We start from the raw sequence: 20,606 nt of genomic DNA, 5'->3' as shown, positions 1-20,606 counted from the left end.
GAGGCAGGGTCTTACCTTGTTGCCCAGGCTGGACTTGAACTCCTGGGCTTAAGCAAACCTCCCACTTCAGCCTCCCAAGTAGTTGGAACTATAGGCACATGTACCATGCCCAGCTAGCATTTTAAATTTTAATAAATTCTGCCAAAATACCATCCAAAAAAAGGCTTGGTGAAATTACAATTTTATGAATAGTATGGGAGTGATACCCTTGCCAACTTTTTAAAAATTTAACTTAATCCAATGGGCATAAATTATACTTCATTTAAAATTTTTTTTAATAAGCAGAGAAAAAACTTGTAGAAGGTATTATTTAGTTTTTTTTCTTTAGTCTATACACAGAAAACTGCCTGGGGCTCTCTTTGACAGCACATATACTAAAATTGGAACAGTACAGAGATTAGCATGGCACCTGTGCAAGAATGATGCACAAATTTGTGAAGCATTTCATATTTTAAACAACGTACTTAGAGATAGAAAAGAGAAAATTACCTAGAAGTGGAATGAGATTAGGAGAATTAGGAGGATTAGTTAGAATTTTTTCTAGTTAGAATTTTTATTTTCTAAATTGAAATTCTAGTTTCAAGTTGTTTTAAAATAATACAGTTTTAATTTCAAGCTGTTTTAAAGTAATAAATGTATATTGCTTTTGGAACTTGAAAAAGAATAAAGATTTTTTTTTTTTTTTTTTTTTTTTTTTTGTTGAGACGGAGTCTCGCTCTGTCGCCCGGGCTGGAGTGCAGTGGCCGGATCTCAGCTCACTGCAAGCTCCGCCTCCCGGGTTTACGCCATTCTCCTGCCTCAGCCTCCCGTGTAGCTGGGACTACAGGCGCCCGCCACCTCGCCCGGCTAATTTTTTGTATTTTTTTTAGTAGAGACGGGGTTTCACCGTGTTAGCCAGGATGGTCTCGATCTCCTGACCTCGTGATCCGCCCGTCTCGGCCTCCCAAAGTGCTAGGATTACAGGTTTGAGCCACCGCACCCGGCCATAAAGATATTTTTAAAAGAAAAATAAAGCCCTCTTGCAACATAATTTGTGTTGCATTTTCTCTCAGTGCTGAGCAGGCCTAGAGTTGAAGGTGGCAGGTGAACTGTATATTAAAAGCCTTTGTCTTCCAGCAGTAGCAATACTGTATTTCTGTATGGCCAATTGTCAACAAAAGCCTGAGCATTTTGTGTCTTGAAACGATGGACTCATGTGCAGATAGATTGTTGTGTGCATCTGCACTCCCGGCCTGTTCATAGAAGACTTCCAGGGCAGCAAGCAGAAATGCTCGTCAGCCCACATTCTTATTTATTTATTTATTTATTATTATTTTTAATACAGAGTCTCACTCTATTACCCAGGCTGGAGTGCAGTGGTGCAATCTTGGTTCGCTGCAGCCTCCACCTCCCGGGTTCAAGCTGTCCTCCCGCCTCAGCCTCCCAAATAGCTGGGATTACAAGCCTGCTAATTTTTGGATTTTTTTTAGTAGAGTAGGGGTTTCACCACGTAGGCCAGGCTTGTCTCGAACTTCTGACCTCAAGTGATCTACCTGCCTTGGCCTCCCAGAGTGTTGGGAGGCGTGAGCCATTGCACCCGGCCTCCACATTCTTGATTCTAGTTGCTCAAGCAGTTTTCTCCACTCCTGTGCTTCTTTAAAGCAGTGGACATGATGTAAAAATTGAATGTTACCACTTTAGTTGGATCCTGAAGATGGGTAATTCATTGATAAGGACTATCATCCACTTGGATGCTTTCTTCAGAGTCCTGTCACCAAGAACGGATTGGCAGTCCACTCTGTAATTCACAGCATGCCTTTATTACTGACAAAGTTCCAAGTGAAGGGAACTGTTAACTGGGACTGTTAACTCCCTCTTGTTGGGCTCCTGTACCCTGTCTGCAGGGGCTAGGGCCAATAGCCATGATGAGAAATGAGCACACGTGGCTCAAGAACAGAGCTTGTGATTTGCCCATTGGTACTGAGTCCGCTTTGATGGGAAGTCAGTGGCAATTCTTCCACCTACACATCACTGACCTTGCCTTGTTGTTGGCCATCTTGTGTGTTGGCTCTTGACCAGAGAGGCTCTGCAGTCACTATTTGGGGCTGTTTGACCGCAAAGTATGTCAATGGGTTAGTGGTTTTATGCCAAGGTAAGATTCTGATAGAAGGCAGTTAAGGTGGTAGTGTAAAAGCGAGGAACAATCATGGTTCTTCTTGAATACAAAACAGTGTTCTCTGCCACTAATTGATTGACTGCGAAGTCCCAGCCTCCAGGATGGGTACTCTTTGTAAGTCATGATTTCATTTAATTTTCCAAAAAGTCCATCCCACGACCTGTAGTCTCACAGCTAGCATGTGACCAACACTGTATTGAGAGTGGGGTTTATGCTAATCCAGACTCAGCAAAATCTTGACTAACTGGGACCCTTTCATCTCATCCAACATATTTTAGGGGTCTCCTATGGGCCAGGCACTGGTCCTGGTGCTGGAAGTCCAGAGATAATGCCTCCCTTCAAAGAGTTTCTAGTTCAATAAAGACAGCCTCATTTAATCAAAAGTGTTGCACGTACTATACTTTTAGGAGAAAATTAATCCCAGGAAACAAACGTCTTAGGAGATATTTTACTCTAGGGAAAAAAGATAATCCAGTCTTTTAAGGATTTGTTTTTAGGATGATACACATTAAATCATTCTCCTGAATGTGAATGTTGACACCACTCTCTGGTCAGAAATGTCATTCAGAACAACAGTGTGAAGGGACTTTCATGGTATTCTGTTGCCCAAAGTGTTTCAGCTATGTTTACTCCTCATACCAAGATTTTTCTCAGACACTCAAGAAGCATCTTCACATCTTCATTGATGCAGAACAAATAGGAATTTAAACCCACATTTTCATAGTTGATTTTAGTACTCTTTTATAATCAGTGTAGGAGCAAACATTTTAAGTTTGTTCATCCCTTCTATAAATCTTGTAAATAAAGTTGATACTTGCATGTCACTGATGAATTCACTTCCAAGTTACCACCTGCGACCTACCATGCACACAGAGCAGTGGTTGCTGGCAGGTGTGGTCTGACCCTTCTTGTCTTTCACACCACTTTGTCCCTTGTCACAACCAGCAAGCTCCGCCCACTGCACCTGCCCGCATCCTGTGTGCTCTGCACATCCCTGATTCCCTAATTGTACACAGGTTCCTCCTTTTTTCTTTCTCATGGCACCCTTGGGCACTTATCCGAAACATAGCTTTGTATTTTTTTGTACACACAGCTGCCTGCTAGCTGTCCCTCCAAGAGCAAATACTGTGTCTGTTCTCTTCACCCATGTATAAAATGGTCATCATGGTGCCTCACTCATCATTAGTTTTTACTAAAGGGTGGGTAGATGGAACGTGAAAGGGTAGGTGGGTGGCTGGATGGACAGATGGAATAGTTCTTTCACCAAATAGAGATGGCCCCTAACTTATGATGGTTTGACTGAACAATTTTTTGATTTTACGATAGTCCTGAGGTAAAACACATTCAGTAGAAACCATACTTCAGTGCCATATTCAACAGATTACATGAGATATTCAACATTATTATTAAAAAGGCTTTGTGTTAGGCGTTTTTGCCCAACTGTAGGCTAATGTAAGTATTCTGAGCACGAGTAAGGTAGGCTAGGCTAAGCAATGATGTCTGGTAGGTTAGTTCTATTAAATACATTTTTTTTTTTAGACAGAGTCTTTCTCTGTCGCCCAGGCTGGAGTGCAGTGGTGCCATCTTGGCTCACTGCAAACTCCGTCTGCCGGGTTCACGCCATTCTTCTGCTTCAGCCTCCTGAGTAGCTGAGACTACAGGCACTCGCCACCATGTCTAGCTAATTTTTTGTATTTTTAGTAGAGATGGGGTTTCATCATCTTAGCCAGGATGGTCTCCATCTGACTTCATGATCCGCCCGCCTCGGCCTCCCAAAGTGTTGGGATTACAGGTGTGAGCCACCATGCCTGGCCTATTAAATGCATTTTTGACTTAGTATATTTTCAACCTACAATGGGTTTATCAGGATGTAACCCCATTGTAAGTGGAGGAACATCTGTACTTGAGTATGGGGTACTTTCTAGTACTGGCCTGTTGCAGTGAATCAGATGTCACCTCTCAAGTCACCTTCCGGCAGGGGGGAGAGATATATGTGTACAGCGTGTCAGGTGGGGATGGGCACCACGAGCAAATAGAGCAAGTAAAGCAGAGTAAGGCAGGTAGAGAGAAGAGGTGGGGATATTGTTGTGCATGTGTGTCAGGAAGGGCCTCATGGAGAAGGTGATATTTGAGCAGAGACCCGAAAGAAGTGAAGGGATGAGCCATATCTGATTCATGGCTAAATTCTCACTGTTCCGTGTTTTCAGAGTGAATTCTATCCGTGTGTCTATCTTGTCTCACGGTGCAGTTTTAGTTTTTGCCACACATCTAAAACTAAATACACCAGGTTTAGTGGAGGAGGGTCCCTGGGAGGATGGGAATGGGAGCTGCCTCTTTTTGTGGAAGGGACAATTCCAGAGTGGGAAAAAGATATTTATGGGCCACATTTTTTATATCTCCAATTTACTTTTTATTGTCTTGAGGAAGTAATAGATCTTTGAAAATGTACATTTTTTTAACTTCTCCTCTTCAGAGACAATATGAAATTAATAAGAACAAGATTACTTTACAAAACATTCTGGGCTTGGCAGGTTCAGCCTCATTTATATGTCATTGATTTCTTTACATTTTTCTCTGCATCTGTTGTAGGATTTTACAGGAGTCATAGAATAATGGGGTCAAATATTTCTCTTAATCTGAAAGGCGCCACATGAAAACAGGGTGGTCTGGTTGTAAGCGTTTCCTCCAAGTAGGACAGACGAATGTTACATATCCAATTCAGGTAGCAGGCAGGCTGTTTCCGATTGCCAGGAAGGCCCTTAGAACAAGCTGGCCTTCGTAAGTTAGGCTAGAGAGCGAATGAGGCAGTATATCTCTAAGCAGTAGCCCAAAGAGGAAAGTGATTGCTGTCTCCAATGGAGGAATCACAAAGGTGTGGAGGCCTGAGTGATATGTTCGCCTTCCTTTGCCTGCAACTGTGGACACAGTTATATGTGAGGCAGTGGCACTTGTCCTATTCGGGTACATGCATGAGATGGAAAGGCTTAGCTGATCATTCTGTAGCCCTTTCCAAACTGGGTGTTTCAGTGGCAGTGCCAGTACTTGCTGGGAATCCTGCTGCTTTTCCTGTGGGCTGCCCATTGCTTATGCTCTGAAAAGGCAGTTTGAAACCTCAGTGTCCTAAGGAGCATCTTGGGTGAGAAGAGATTGGGAAACTACACAGAAGATGCTCAGAAACTTCAAACCTGGAAAATGCCAGGGCGGTAATTCTCAGAGTGTGGTCCCCAGACTCCTGATTCAGAATCATCACAGGTGCTTGTCGAAATGCGGACTCCTGGGCCCGTTCCAAGGCACAGAAGGTGCAGCATTGGAATTGAGGGGCTGTCTTCCAGGGCTGACACACACATACATGCAGGCAATGGGGAGCGACATCTTTGCATAGAAACCCACTGAGGCAGCTGTTGCATTTCCTGATTATGTGGTGATTTATTTCCTCTAAAAATGTGTCCTATCACCCCTTCCCAGGGAGTCTTAATTTAGCAGATCTGGGGTGGTTCCAGACAGGGAAATCAGATAGAATATTAATGAATTAGGAAACTGTTTTCATTTTTTAGCAGGGAGATCTATTTGAGACATGGGTGTCTCTTGGTAAAATATAAGGCAATTGGATCTCCATATTCTTAGAATCTTGGCAAAGAGAAGGATTCAAAGGGCCCCACTTAGGTTGTGCCCATGGGGAACTGGATATAGTCTTCACAGGTCAGTGCTGATTCAGCAGTATTTCTTGAGCCCCAGCTCTGGGTGAGGCCCCATGGGGAACACTTCCAGCCATGCTACCATTAACTGGCTCCTTGTAGTAACCCAGCTGTGCATTTCCCCTTGCCTGCTCTGAGAGGCCTCGCTCCTGCCTGGCCCCTTCCCCACACTCATGGGCATCCGCATCTCCATTTTACCTTCTGCCCTGCTGGGGAGGCTGAGGGCCCAGCACAGTTATGGCCCCTGGCTGGAGCCCTGTAGTTTCTCCCCTCGGCAGGCATCTCCACTAGAGCCATGGGGTTGGTGCTAGGTAGACAAGTGTGAAGGGCTAGGAGAGGGGGACAGGGGTTTTGCATTGGCACAGTAGCCAAGACGACAAAGGTTGGAAAAGAAAAGGTAAAACTATCACAGTTTGCAAATGTCTACCTGGAAAACCCAAGAGAGTCAAGTGAAAACCCATCATAGCCAAGACTCATCCAGGGGAGGAAGAGGTTTCACCAGGCTGTTGAAGGGAAGTTTCAGAAAATAGTGTGGAGGGAGAGCTGGGTTCATCCAAGTTGTTCCCAGCCCTTTGTCCTTGTCTGTTAGGACCTCTTTCTTCCATGGGGAGTGGCAAAGGAGTGGCGACTTAGTGTTCTAAATAATAACACGGTCATTTCCAGAGTACTTGCCATGTGCCTGGCATCGTTCTAAACATGGGTATCAACTAGTTTAATCCTCACAACAGCCCTGTGAGGTGGCGATTTCGGTCAGCATCACCTCATTACCTCCACATACAGGGAGGGAAAATGAAGTATGGAGAATTGAGGCAACCTGCCCAAGGGTCACATAGCTAACAGGTGGCAGAGCCCAGGAACCTGCATGAGGCACCACCCACACTGCACTGCCTCCTGTCACACAGCAGGATGGGTCTGTCTCCCAGAGGCACCTTGACTTCTGCACTCATAAAACAGGCCACACAGTAGGGATTCAGTACACATTGTTGAATAGCTTTCATCTCTAGGGCAGTTTTCTGTCTTCAAGGCAAACAGTGGCCTGAGAGCTGTGAGAATTTAGGTATCCAGGGATCCAACTGCTTTCTTATTTACTGAGAGATAGGCATGTCTCTGGTGAGATCCTGCCAAACATAAACTCCTCCTTATTAATAAATTTAGGAATTGTCTGGAACCACCAACATGGAGACTATCAACAATATTTACATCAGTTCTCTGAGCTGAAAGGTGTGTGCACAGCACTGCCCCTGATGTCTGTGACTTTCAGTCAGAGACTTAACTTCTCTGATCTTCAGATCTTCACTGGTTTAAAAAGAAAGAGCTGGGTCAGTATTACCAACCTCAACAGGTCATTATGAGGATTAAATGAGACAACACATGGGAAGGGTGTCATCCAGTGCTGGCTCGTAGTGGGGTCTCCATGAAGGTAAGTCTCTCCCTGTGCCTCCCAGGAGGGCCAACAGCTATGTGGGATTTCACAAAACATTGATGCATTATAGGACCTGCTCCCTGCTCTCACCTAGCTTATAATTTAGGCAAGAAGAGTTTCTGAAACCACAGACATAGAAATCATAATTCCAGGCCACAGCAGGGGAGACCCCACATGGCAGTGCCTGGTCTGGTCTTTCGAGCAGGCATGACCTGTGCCCATGGGCCCAAATCCCTTGTAGCTGTGATTTGGGGCAGGAACAGTGATTTTACAAAGTTAAAAAAAAAGTCATGTAAAAATCCAGACTTTCAGCCAGGCATGGTGGCTCATGCCTGTAATCCCAGCATTTTGGGAGGCCGAGGTGGGTGGGTCACCTGAGGTCAGGAGTTCAAGACCAGCCTGGCCAACATGATGAAACCCTGTGTCTAGTAAAAATACAAAAATCAGCTGGGTGTGGTGGTATGCGCCTGTAATCCCAGCAACTTGGGATGCTGAGGCGGGACAATCACTTGAACTTAGGAGGCAGACGTTGCAGTGAGTTTAGATCACACCATTGCACTCTAGCCTGGGCGACAGAGCAACACTTCATCTTTAAAAAAAAAAAAAAAAAAAAATCCAGACTTCTAGCCTGTCTTGAAAAATCAGGCGTTATGGCAAGAATGGGCTCAAATTCCTGCATGGTAACAGTCAGCAGCCCCCACATGGGCTGTTGCCACCCCTCCTGCAGAGCTCTGTGGTGTGTCTGGGCTAAGAGTGGGGCTAGGTTCAAACCCTGGACCCACCACTTACCAGGTGGCATGACCTCAAGCAGGTTACCTGACCTCTTCTGTGCGTCTGGGCAGCGGCAGTACCTATGTCCTGATCTTGTTGTGGGGATTTGCTGAGCTTCGGTCTGTGTAAAAGGCCAGAAGCACCTGATAATCATTATTGTGGCTGCTGTTATTATCTTGACTCCTCTCTGCCCAACCCTGGGAAGCATTCATGTGCTTGCTCTGTGGGTTGGAAGAAGGAAAGCTCAATCGCAGCCTGGGGATTGATGGATTTTTTAGAGGAGCTGTCTTGAATTGGGCCTGAACTGCCTGAGGGAAGAGCCATGCTAGGCAGGGGGACAACAAAAGTAAAAGCGCAGAGGTGGAAAGTGTGCACCATGTCAAGTGGCTGTCAGCAGAGTCCTTTTATGACTGTTAAGGGGTTTTCTTTTGTTTCTGTGTGAGTTGCAGATGGGTTTGGGCCTTGGTGCATGTCAGTGTCTTGGACCCCTGAGGAAGGATGTCATCACCCCCAGGTTGGGCATGCACAGTCTTCTTTAGGACAGCGAGATTAACCCGCTCAGCAGGCTGTGGGCAGGGTCATTGTGGGGTCCAGACAGAGACGTGGGGAGGGTCAGAGGACCCTTCTGTGTCATTACAGGAGTGGGAAGTGGAATGGCCCCAAGATGTCCCCTGGGACTCGACCATGACAAAACCTTGTCCCTCAGCAGAAGAGAATCTAGAAAATCTATCTGGCGAAGTCCTGGAAGTGGGTGAGGTGTGGGGTGGTGTAAGAAGGGGTTGTGCAAGACTGGACTGGTGACCCAAGGGAGGCCCAGAAGACGCCTTGAAGGGGAGCACAAAGATGGGGAGGAGAAGCCTCCAGTTTCCCTGTGGCTGGAGCAGGGGAGGGTTTGGGGGCCAGGTGCATGAATGGACCCCAGCTCCTTTTTGGGTGGGAGCAGCCATGACAAGGGACTGTATTAAACTTCGAAATGCAGAACTCTAGAGCAGCCTGTGTCTATGCTGATTTTAAGTTCTGAATTTTCTGGTGGTCCTTATTATAGGTAATGAGACATATTCCCCACAAATTGGTAATATCCTATAATTCTACAGTTTCCACATCCCAATGACACCTCTCTGATTGTCTCACACTTAGAAGTAATACCCAAAAATAGCCTTTGAGGAGTCCCATGCCCTGGGGTTTTATTTGGAAGGTAAGGTCACTGTATTTATGTATCAGCCACAAATACTTGAATGAGAATGAAAATTCCTAAGGATTTGCCATTTCCGGCTGATGGCACTAGATCCCTTGGAAATGTCCCATGTCATAATATGCCAACACATTTAGAATTTTCAACAGTCATGGAAATAAACAGGTGCTTGGGGCAGCTAAAAATAACCACCCTGGGAAGTGAAACTGGGGCAGTGCCAAGGAGCTAAGGTGGGCAGTACTGCGCTTTCGGGAGAGGTCAAGACTGTGGAGAGAAGGCCAAGAAAAGAAAATTCTGCCCATGACCCTCCCAGCACCCAGGAGTGTGTTTTCTTTTCTCAGAATCTCTCTCCGATGTGCTAGCTCTTTTTGTGTCATCTCAACTGAAACATCTCACAGCTCCAACCCACTGCCCCCATATCTTGCATAGCTTTCTGTCCAGATTTCTGAATTAAAGACTGGATCCAGAGAGTGTCCCACTGTGCATGGATGGGGGGCTTCCTCTTGCCCCAGTGAGATGCTCCTGCTGCCATTCTCACCCCGGAACACCCCTGACTTAGCCACCGAGGACCTCTGGGGTGGTGAGAGGCGCAAGGGATGATCGGGGAGTGCTGTGCTCAGCAGCCTGAACTGTGTCAGGGAGCCCAGGCATTCCAGCCCGTGTCATCCTCCCCCTCCTGTGAAGAGCCATAGCCACATCCTCCATGCCCTGCTGCACTTCCTGAGGAGTGAAAGATGGTGGCTGTCAGCATGTCAAGGATGACGGGTGGCAAGAGGGGTAAACACAGCTTGTTACTACCAGATACGATTACCGGGTGATGCTCGAAGACAAATGGCCTGGGGCCTCTCTGCCCCTTGAGGGCAGGGGCAGTCTTAGTCACCAGGAGCAGGGTCCCGTGAGGAGGCGTTAGGGATGTTGTGGAATCATCTCCCAAAGCCAGTGCCAGTCGATAGGACTAGTTGTGTTATCTCGAGTTTTCATTGTTGGTAGTTTTGAATTGGGAGCCGTGATTTGACCCTGAGAATAACCAAAACTGTACAAAAGACATATATATTCAAAACAAGACACAATAAGGCTCAAAAACAGAACTGTCTATGGTGATAAAGGTTAGAGTAGGAGTTACCTTGGGGGCAGAGGAATGTTGGCTGGGACAGTATATGCAACAACCTTCTAGAATGGTTCTGGAATGTTCTGTATCTTGATCTGATGGTGGTGACACAAGTTTATACAGATGTATTAATTGAGCTGTACATTTAAGATGTGGGGAATCGCTCTGAACCTATTCTAGTAGCGGGGGCTCCCCGAGTTTTAAAAAAGATGTGTACGTTTTACTGTATACATACTATATCTCAGTGAATAAGTAACAATAAAGAAAAAATATGCATAAAGGTGGACTGTGAACAGAGACACCTTGGCAGTATTTGAATAACTTAGCTTTTACCATATTTGGAGTTTGCTGTCCCCTGGTCCTAGGTGCTAAAAACCTGATTTGGTTCAGTCCGGACATTTAAAACACCAGCCAGCGATGGAGAGTAAAATAATGGCAAGTCTCTTCCTACTTTGACCATCAAGAGAGTAATTTGGAAACTCCAGCCCTGTGCCCTGAAACCAGAGTCTGTCCATCCCTCTACAATTAGATGAGCTTCCTGGGGCATCAAGGTCAAGCAGATCCAGCTCTGAATTGCTGTTCTGCCACTTTAACACCAGGATCTTCTAAAAAACAGTTGCCCTCTCTCAGGTTCCGTTTCTTTGTGAATTGGGTGAACTCTTGAGTGTTCTTTAGCAAAGGAGTACCTGTAACATGCTCCGCCCAGTGGTGAGTCCGTAGCAAGTGATCAATAAATGCTAAAGATGCTGATTGTCATTGTCGCTACTATCACGAAATTGTGCAGCGTTCCAGGGAACTCCAGGGAGCCACATACCCTCGCCAGTGATGTACCTCTACAATGGCTTCAACAAACAGTTCCCACACGATGCAACTTTTCCTACAGTTGGGCGGGCTCCAGGGTGCACAGGCCCCCTCTGGCTTGGCAGGATGGCTTGGCTGGAGCCTGTGCTGGTTCTCAGAGCGGGAGCATGGTCGAGTTGGCCAACAGTGTACCCACGTTGAAGCAGCTGTGCCGAACATCTGGCTCTGATTAGAGCTGGGAATGGCCGGGGGTGGGAGCACTGTGATTTATAGATTGCTCCTTTGGCTGTAAATCCCATCTGTAATTGTGACTTCTCTGTCCCTAATTGTTTGCAGAGAAGAGCGGAGCTCAATGGCTTACAATCCCTGGCAGGGCCCAAGGCTGCTGAGGGGGAGGGATGGTGGTGGTGGTGAGGTTTGTTGCTAGGACACGGCTGTCTTTGTTTTGGTCCCTGCTCAGCAGTGTTTTTAAGGCCCTGTATACATTTCTCTGTATTGTTAATGTAATTTGTTCAGGCAGTGAACAGCCAAGTTCAGCCGAAGGAATCCGATACTCATAACAGAAACACCAGAGGCCAGGTTTTTGTGGTCAAATTAGGGTTTTGAGGCCTCTGAAGAGAATGAAATGTTGGCGCTGGGCGGGGGGACAATCTCCCTTTCTCCTCTTGTGCTGATGCTGGCCTGGGTTCAGCTTCCTTGAGGAGCTTGGCTTTGGGGCACCAAGTCCACTGCATTCAGGGCTGTGTTAGGTGGGGAGCCCGGCTGCCCTTCTCCGAGAAAGGGAATGCAGATTTTATTCAAAAGGGAAGAAAGAGCGCTAACAAAGTATGAGCAAGTTTGGGCCCTGCCTGCCCAGCCTTTCCTTCCCCCTGGCTCTGGGCAGCATTTCCCCCCTCCCCCACCCCGCATCACTTGACTGGTGAGGAAATAATAGCTGGGCTCTGTTGAGAAGGTATGTGACTGTGCAAAATGCAATTTGCCCGTTTCCGCTGCCCATGAAGACCCGACAGCCCACTTGCCATCTGGGAACCTCGCGCCCTGCTGTGCTTGGAGTTTTCGGAAACGATGGATTCCAAACAACTTCCAGTGAGCGGTTGGTGATATTAAGTTAACTCAGTTCATCTTACCCTTTTTATTTTGCCTCAGAAAGTAAAATAAGGTAGAAACAAACATACCAGCCCACAAACATTTCCATGCTTCCTTTTGCTTCTAGAATGCGTATGTTGGGAAATTAATCAGACCAACGTTAGCCCCTTCCTCCCAGCCCTGGAAGAATGCCTGGTGTGCATGCATCCCTCTCTCCAGTTAGCAATTACCAAACACCTTCTGTGGTTACCAAGGAGAGCGTGATAGGGTCCCAGCCCTCCAGAGCTTACAATGTAAGAGAACAAACAGGAACATGAGTCTTTACAATACCTGCGATGAGTGCCAACAAAGTGGAATAAAATGTCACCTGAAATACTTGAGAAAGGGGCTGCTCAAGCTTGGAGAAGGAGGCAGAGGCTTTGGGGAGATGTTTGATCTGAGCCTTGCAGGAGAGAGTCCAAGCATGGGTTCTAGTACTACCTGGATGCAAGCCTTCCTCTCCCTGTGTCCCAGCAAGGAAGAGTTGCCTTCTTAATGACCCCATTCATTGTCCCCAGAATGTGGTGATTTACCAGAAGTCTTCGGAGGCAAGCCATCTCCAATTCAGAAGGGGAATCCCACGTGTGTGTTGAATATGAGGCATTGTTTAAGACACCTCCAGCCCTCACCACATTGGCAAACTAGGAGTGTCAACTTGAAACAAGTGTATACATTATGGCCATTTTCTTTTTTTTTTTTTTTTTTTTTTTTTTTTTTGAGACGGAGTCTCGCTGTGTCGCCCAGGCTGGAGTGCAGTGGCGCGATCTCAGCTCACTGCAAGCTCCGCCTCCCGGGTTCACACCATTCTCCTGCCTCAGCCTCCGAGTAGCTGGGACTACAGGCGCCCGCCACCACGCCCAGCTAGTTTTTTGTATTTTTAGTAGAGACGGGGTTTCAGCGTGTTAGCCAGGATGGTCTCGATCTCCTGACCTCGTGATCCACCCGCCTCGGCCTCCCAAAGTGCTGGGATTACAGGCTTGAGCCACCGCGCCCGGCCTATTATGGCCATTTTCACTCCACAACAAATGTTTGTAAGTGGCCACCTAAGCCTGTGAACTTCCTAACTTTGATAATTACAAATGCGAGGTAGATAAGATTGAAGCAAACCTGGCAAGTTATACTGACTTGCAGCTGAAGCACTCTGAGAAACAGAACAATTTGTTCACAGAAGAAGGAAATCAAGGTATTCTACACTCTTAATTTCCAAGGTCTTTGTTTAAAGTGAATGAGTTCAAAAGAGGGAAGACACATTCTGCTCACGTTTGATGTCACTCACTACTCATGTCGCAGTATTGGAGAGTCAGAGCCTGTGTCCCAGCTTCTTCCCATGGGCACCGTGCTCTTAAGCCGTAGAGACTCGGATGTTCCACTGCCGACCAGTATCCTCACCAGTGATCCCAAGATGCTGTTGAGGCACTTTTCTTTTTGAGAGTTTACTGACACCCTACCCACCACTGAGTAGCATGTTCCTTGCCCATGATTCCCTTCTGTACTCCCTCCCCCAATACCCTGTACAGGCCAAGTATCCCTTATCCAAAATGTTTGGGGCCAGAAGTGTTTCGCAGTTTTGGAACTCTTACTGGATTTGGGAATGTTTGCATTATACTGACCAACTGAGCATCTGTAACTGGAAAATCTGACATGCCCCAGTCAACATCTCATTTGAGTGTCATGTTGGTACTCAAGAAGTTTCAGATTTTGGAGCGTTTTAGGAGTTTGGATTTTGGGGTTAGGGATGCTCAACTTGTACTAGCACTAAATTAGGTCTAACCAGTTTTTATCAAAATAATTTTTTTCTTGTTTGTCTCCTTCTCTAGACCATGGAATTCCTTGGGATCAAAAATCATGTCCTCTTCTCCCATGCCTAGAAGAATGCCCAAGAGGTGTTCACTATGTATTTATAGGGTGAAATTTTCTTGTATATGTCTTATATCTCTTAAGAAATTGGTTTTCCAGACAATAAATGCTCCCTTTTCAAAGCACTATAATTAACTCTAGCTGTTTTTGGTTAAAAATGTTCTCAAATGCATCCCACACTTTTCTGACTTTATTTATTTTATTTATCTATTATTATTATTATTATTAAGACAAGATCTTGCTCTGTCACCCAGGCTGGAGTGCAGTAGCATGATCTTGGCTCACTGCAATTCCGCCTCCTGGGCTCAAGCAATCCTTCTGCCTCAGCCTCCCAAATAACTGGGACTATAGGCACATGCCACCACGCCTGGCTAATGTTTGTATTTTTTGAAGAGATGGGGTTTCACCACATTGCCCAGGTTGGTCTTGAACTCCTGAGTTGAAGGGATTTGCCCGCCTTGGCCTCCCAAAGTTCTGGGATTACAGACTTGAGCTACCACGCCCAGCCTTATCTGACTTCTAGTAGTTCCAAACATCTGTATTAAAATCATGAACTAGGAAATGTTTAGTTAAAATGTCTTTTTATTCCAATGGGGGGGGCGGAAACTGGTGATAGTGTTCTCTCCTAAAGCTTTTGCATTTTTACCTCTAGGAGAGGTCCTTGGATATTTACCCAGGTTTTTCCTGACTTGATAGAAGAACTGCTTGGTTATTGGATAGCGCAGTCATCTGCAGATTAGGTGGCAGCTGACCATCTAGGCAGGGGAAAATATGAGAAGTAATAAGACAAAAGGATACCCTGTGATGGACGGTCATAATGGTGACATAAGATGTTCAGAGCCAGGAGCAGTGGTTCACACCTGTAATCCCAACACTTTGGGATGCCGAAGCGGGAGGATCACTTGAGGCCAGGAGTTCAAGACCAGTCAGGTCAACATAGCCAGATCCTGTCTCTACAAAAAATAAAATAAAATAGGCACACAACTGTAGTCCCAGCTACTCGGGAGGCTGAGGTGAGAGGATGGCTTGAGCCCAAAAGTTAGAGCCTGCAGTGAGCCATGATTGTGCCCCTGTACTCCAGCTTGAGCAACAGAGTGAAACCCCATCTCAAAAAACAAATTTCTTCTTTTTTTTTCCAGAAAAGGCTGTTGTATGCTTTCCATTGAAAGAAAGAAGCAGGATCAGAGAAATGCAGACTAAAACAGTGAGATGGCAAAAGTTAAAGTCTAAGAATACTGGCGTTGGCGAGAATGTTTGTTAATAAATGACACATTTGCATATTATGTTGAGGAATGATTTGGCAATATCTAGTAAAATCAAAGATGCACATATCTTATGACCCAGCAAATCTACTACACATGAGCACAAGGGACATGAACAAGAATATTCCTTGCTGCAACGTTTACAGTAGCATAAACTAGAAACAACATATGTGGCCATCTATGTATTAAATAAATAAATATAGTCATATAGTAGAATATAATGAATTAACTCAGGTCTACATGTATTAACATGAATAAGTTCCAAAAGTCTAACACTCATTAGAAAAAGTAAATGGCTAGGCTGGGCACAGTTGCTCACACTATAATCCCAGCACTTTGGAAGGCCAAGGCAGTGGGATCACGTGAACCCAGGAGTTCCACAAGATCAGCATGGGCAGCATAGTGAGACCTCATCTCTTTGAAAAGAAAGAAAGAAACAATAAGGGGCTAAAAGATACCTAAAATATAGTGCCATGTATAAGAATGTTTGTAACTCCCAAGAGAATGAGAACTGCATTTGGTTATACAGGAGAATGCCCTGGTGTTTAGGAGATGGGGGCTGAGGTATTTGAGGGTAAGGTGTTACAGTATTGACAAATGACTTTCAAATGGTTCTGAAAAATAAAAATGTGTGTGTGTGAATACATACATAGGGGAGGGAGGTAAGCAAAGACAGTGTGTGAACATGTTAATGATGATTAATCTGGAGGAAGGACAGATGGGTGTTTATTGTGCTTTTCCTATAACTTTCCTTTAAAATAGAGTTTTTCAAAATAAAAAATTGAAGACACTCATAGAGCCCATAAATTGTGGATAATACATGTGTAGTGAAATATATTTAATGAAAAACATGCAGAGGTATGACAAGCAGTACCTTTAGGACAACAGTTACTTCTGGGAGGGCAGATAAATGAATGACAGATCGGATACTTAAGCTGTATCAATAACACTTTATTCTTTAAGAAAAAAAAAGAGGTGGGGAGCTCCGAGATTAATATGGGAAAATGGTAAACTTTCAATCTGGGGTCCATTAGTGTCTCTACTTACTTCCTCTACTTTAAAATATGTGTGTGTGTGTGTGTGTGTATATATATATATATATATATATATATTTTTTTTTTTTTTTTTTTTTTGAGACGGAGTCTCACTGTCACCCAGGCTGGAGTATAGTGGCGCAATCTCAGCTTACTGCAACCTCCACCTCCCAGGTTCAAGCGATTCTCCTGCCTCAGCCTCCCGAGTAGCTTGGACTACAGGCATGTGCATCCATGCCCGGCTAATTTTTGTATTTTTGGTAGAGACGGGGTTTCACCATGTTGGCCAGGATGGTCTCGATCTCTTGACCTCATGATCTGCCTGCCTCTGCCTCCCAAAGTGCTGGGATTACAGGCATGAGCCACTGTGCCCAGCCTATAGTTTTATAACTAAATGATAGTTTATTCCATAACTAAAAATAACATTTTTAAAACTTCAGAAAAGTGGGAATAAATAATTTAGTTTTCATTTTAAAATTAAAGCGTATTTTGAAAGTTATTATAATGCTTAAAAGAGAGAGAAGATATATTTTGTAGCTCTATCCACTGGAAAAGGTTAGAAACAATGATTATCTCAATAGCACTGACCGGCTCCAGTGCTCAGATTATATTCTCCAAATACCATTTCCCAGTTAAAATAAAACCAGGCTCCTGGTAGAAGGAGCTGATTTGATGTATCAGCCTAGATGTATTAACCTGGAATATATTGTTATACAAGAAAGCATGAAAGCTATTGAAGACCATTAGAGACCCAAGTCTGCTGTTATGGACTCAGGTACTAGGACTGCTAGATCAGAAGGACTCAGCAGCCAACCTGAATAAGATGGAAAAAATGAAATAATTAGATCACCAAGAATATATTATATTTATTAAAATCCTTAAGTTCACAATGACACCAAAAAACACAACCAAATAAACAACACTGGTCTCCTTTGGAGGACAAGAGGGAGCTAAGTCATTATTTTCAATGTGTTAATAGAGAGACAGAATCACGCATTTATCCTGCCTGTGCTGTGTGCTGTTTGCCACTGGGCCACTAGTTGAGGAAAGTTTTTCTTTACAGAAATATTTCAGCTAATAAATGAAGAAGAAATAGTCTTGTTCCCTGTCTTAGTTCACTTTGTGTTGCTGTAACAGCACACCACAAACTGGGTAATTTATAAAGGAAAGATATTTACTTGGCTCTCAGTTAAGGAGGCTGGGAAGTCCAAGGGCATGGTGCCGGCATCTGCTCAGCATCTGGTGAGGGCCTTCTTGCCGCGTCGTCCTATAGGAGAAAGGCAAGAGAGTTTACACATGTGTGTGCACAAGATGGCAGGATGGAGGACGGGGGGCAAACTCATGCTTTTATCAGGAACCCCCACAGTAAGGACATTAATACATTTATGAGGGCACAGCCCTCATAACCTAATCACCTCTTAAAGTTTCCACTTCTCAACACTGTTGCATTATGGATTAAGTTTGCAAAACATGAACTTTGGAGGACATATTCAAACCATGGCATTCCCTCTCCCCTAAATAAAGTAAAATGGCATTGAACCCGAATTTGATCAAGCCTCTAGATCTAATTATTAGTTTACCAGAAATACAATTCAGAAGAACATGTTAGACTGACACCATGAGGATATGATTAGCAAAATCCAGACTTTAAAAAAAAAAAAAAAAAAAACTACAGGAACATCCACGAATAGTATGGGGGCGTGGGCAGGGTGGAAATAGGGAAAGAGAAAGACTCCTAAAGATTAAAAGGCTAAAAAAGACTAAAGGTGGCCAGATGCAGTGGCTCACACCTATAATCCCAGCACTTTTGGAAGCCGAGGAGGGCAGATCACCTGAGGTCAGGAGTTCAAGACCAGCCTGACCAACATGGTAAAACCTTGTCTCTACTAAAAACACAAAATTAACCAGGCATGGTGGCACATGCCTGTAATCCCAGCTACTCGGGAGGCTGAGGCAGGAGAATCAGTTGAAACCAGAGGGTGGAGGTTGCAGTGAGCCGAGATCGGCCATTGCACTCTAGCCTGGGCAACAAGAGTGAGACTGTCTCAAAAAAAAAAAAAAAAAAGACTAAAGGCATGGTGGCTTATGCCTGAATCCCAGCATTTTGGGAGGCCATGGTGTGGATTGCTTGACCTCAGGAGTTCAAGGCCAGCCTGGGCAACATGGTGAAACCCCACTATGGTCTCCACCAAAAATACAAAACATTAGCCCGTGACAGTGGTATGCACCTGTCATCCCAGCTACTTGGGAGGCTTAGTTGTGAGGATTTCTTGAGACAGGGAGGCAGAGGCTGCAGTGAGCCTAGATTGCAGTGCTGCAGTCCAGCCTGGGTGACAGAATGAGACCCCATGTCAAAAAAAAAAAAAAAAAAAAAAGATTAAAGGCTTTAAAAAAGAATAAAAGACATAAATTGACCAATAGCAAATGTATGGACCATGCATCGGATCCTGATTGAAATAAACCATAGGGAAAAATTATTTCTAGGTCATAATATTAGAAAATTATTGTTAACCCTTAAAAACATTTTTTAGGATTTAAAAAAATTTCCTGCTTTCTAGAGATAACACATAGGAATATTTACCAATGAAGTGATAGGCTATCTGGGCTGTTTTTCAAAATAGTCTTGGGCTTATGGGTGGATGAGCAAGGAGTGGGTGGGGGATGGATGAATGGAGATGGGCCATGAGCTAGTAACTGCGGAACCTGGTAGCGGCTTAACCAGATTCATTATATTGTTCTCTCTACTTTTGTGTACATTGGAAATTTTCCAAAAAGGTTTGTTTTTGAGGTGGAATCTCACTCAGTCATCTAAGGTAGAGTGCAGTGGTACAGTCATAGCTCACTGTAGCCTCAAACTCCTGGGCCAGAGCAATCCTCCCACCTCAACCTCCTGAGTAGCTGGGACTATAGGTGTGTGCCATCATGCCCTGCTAATTTTTACAAATTTTTTGTAGAGACAGGGTTTCGAACTCCTCACCTCAAGCGATCCTCTTGCCTTAGCCTCCCAAAGTGCTGGGATTGCAAGCATGAGCCACCATGCCTGGCCACAAAATAAAAGGTTCTAAATATTTCATTTTTATTCACCTGTCAGAATCCCAGGTAGAAGTTAGAGTGTTCGGTGGATGGTTGAGTGTCTGAGCAGGACCCCACAGCCAAGGGGGGTTAGAGGGAGGGGCCGGCAAGGGTAGGGAATAAGTCCTGATTAGGTGAGCTGCTGGAGGTGGATGTATGGGGTGTCTGCTTCCCCAGGTAGAGCTGGATAGATATTGGTGTGCTGAGAATGAGAAGGGGGATGAAGAAAGATGCAAAATCCAGCAAGAAGTACCCAAAAGCAACCACCCACAGCAAAAAAATGGGAGAATGAGCGATTTAACCCCACAAGGCATACACTTTCTAAGACTTTACAAATAAGAATACCTTTAGTCCCTACAGCAACCCTCTCATGAGGTATGTGCTGTTCTTTGTCCCTATTTTACCTTATTTTTTCTTTTTTTATTATACTTTAAGTTCTAGGGTACATGTGTACAACGTGCAGGTTTGTTTCATAAGTATACATACGCCATGTTGGTTTGCTGCACCCATCAACTCGTCATTTACATTAGGTATTTCTCCTAACACTATCTCTCCCCCAGCCCCCACCCCCCAACAGGCCCCAGTGTGTGATGTTCCCCTCCCTGTGTCCATGTGTTCTCATTGTTCAACTCCCACCTATGAGTGAGGACATGCGGTGTATGGTTTTCTGTCCTTGTGATAGTTTGCTGAGAATGATGGTTTCCAGCTTCATCCATGTCCCTGCAAAGGACATGAACTCATCCTTTTTTATGACTGCATAGTATTCCATGGTGTATATGTGCCACATTTTCTTTATTCAGTCATTTATTGATGGACATTTGGGTTGGTTCCAAGTCTTTGCTATTGTGAATAGTGCTGCAGTAAACATACATGGGCATGTGTCTTTATAGTAGCATGATTTATAATCCTTTGAGTATATACCCAGTAATGGGATGGCTGGGTCAAATGGTATTTCTAGTTCTAGATCCTTGAGGAATCGCCACACTGTCTTCCACAATGGTTGAACTAGTTTACGGTCCCACCAACAGTGTAAAAGTGTTCCTGTTTCTCCATATCCTCTCTAGCACCTGTTGTTTCCTGACTTTTTAATGATTGCCATTCTAACTGGTGT

At 44.7% G+C, this 20,606-nt stretch overlaps 1 protein-coding gene and 1 non-coding gene across 3 annotated transcripts in view; both read left to right on the top strand.

Annotated features, from left to right (window-relative positions):
* Positions 1-20,606, top strand: part of TCF7L1 (transcription factor 7 like 1) — a 180,285-nt gene that overhangs the window by 72,997 nt on the left and 86,682 nt on the right. The gene's annotated exons all lie outside the window — the stretch shown is intronic.
* On the top strand, positions 351-454 carry LOC114671977 (U6 spliceosomal RNA). The gene has a single exon (XR_003722183.1). It is a non-coding gene; the product is annotated as a U6 spliceosomal RNA (small nuclear RNA).

Source organism: Macaca mulatta, chromosome 13 (assembly GCF_049350105.2).
Source record: "Macaca mulatta isolate MMU2019108-1 chromosome 13, T2T-MMU8v2.0, whole genome shotgun sequence".
NCBI lineage: Eukaryota > Metazoa > Chordata > Mammalia > Primates > Cercopithecidae > Macaca > Macaca mulatta.
This window is presented reverse-complemented; position numbering and strand designations above follow the sequence as displayed.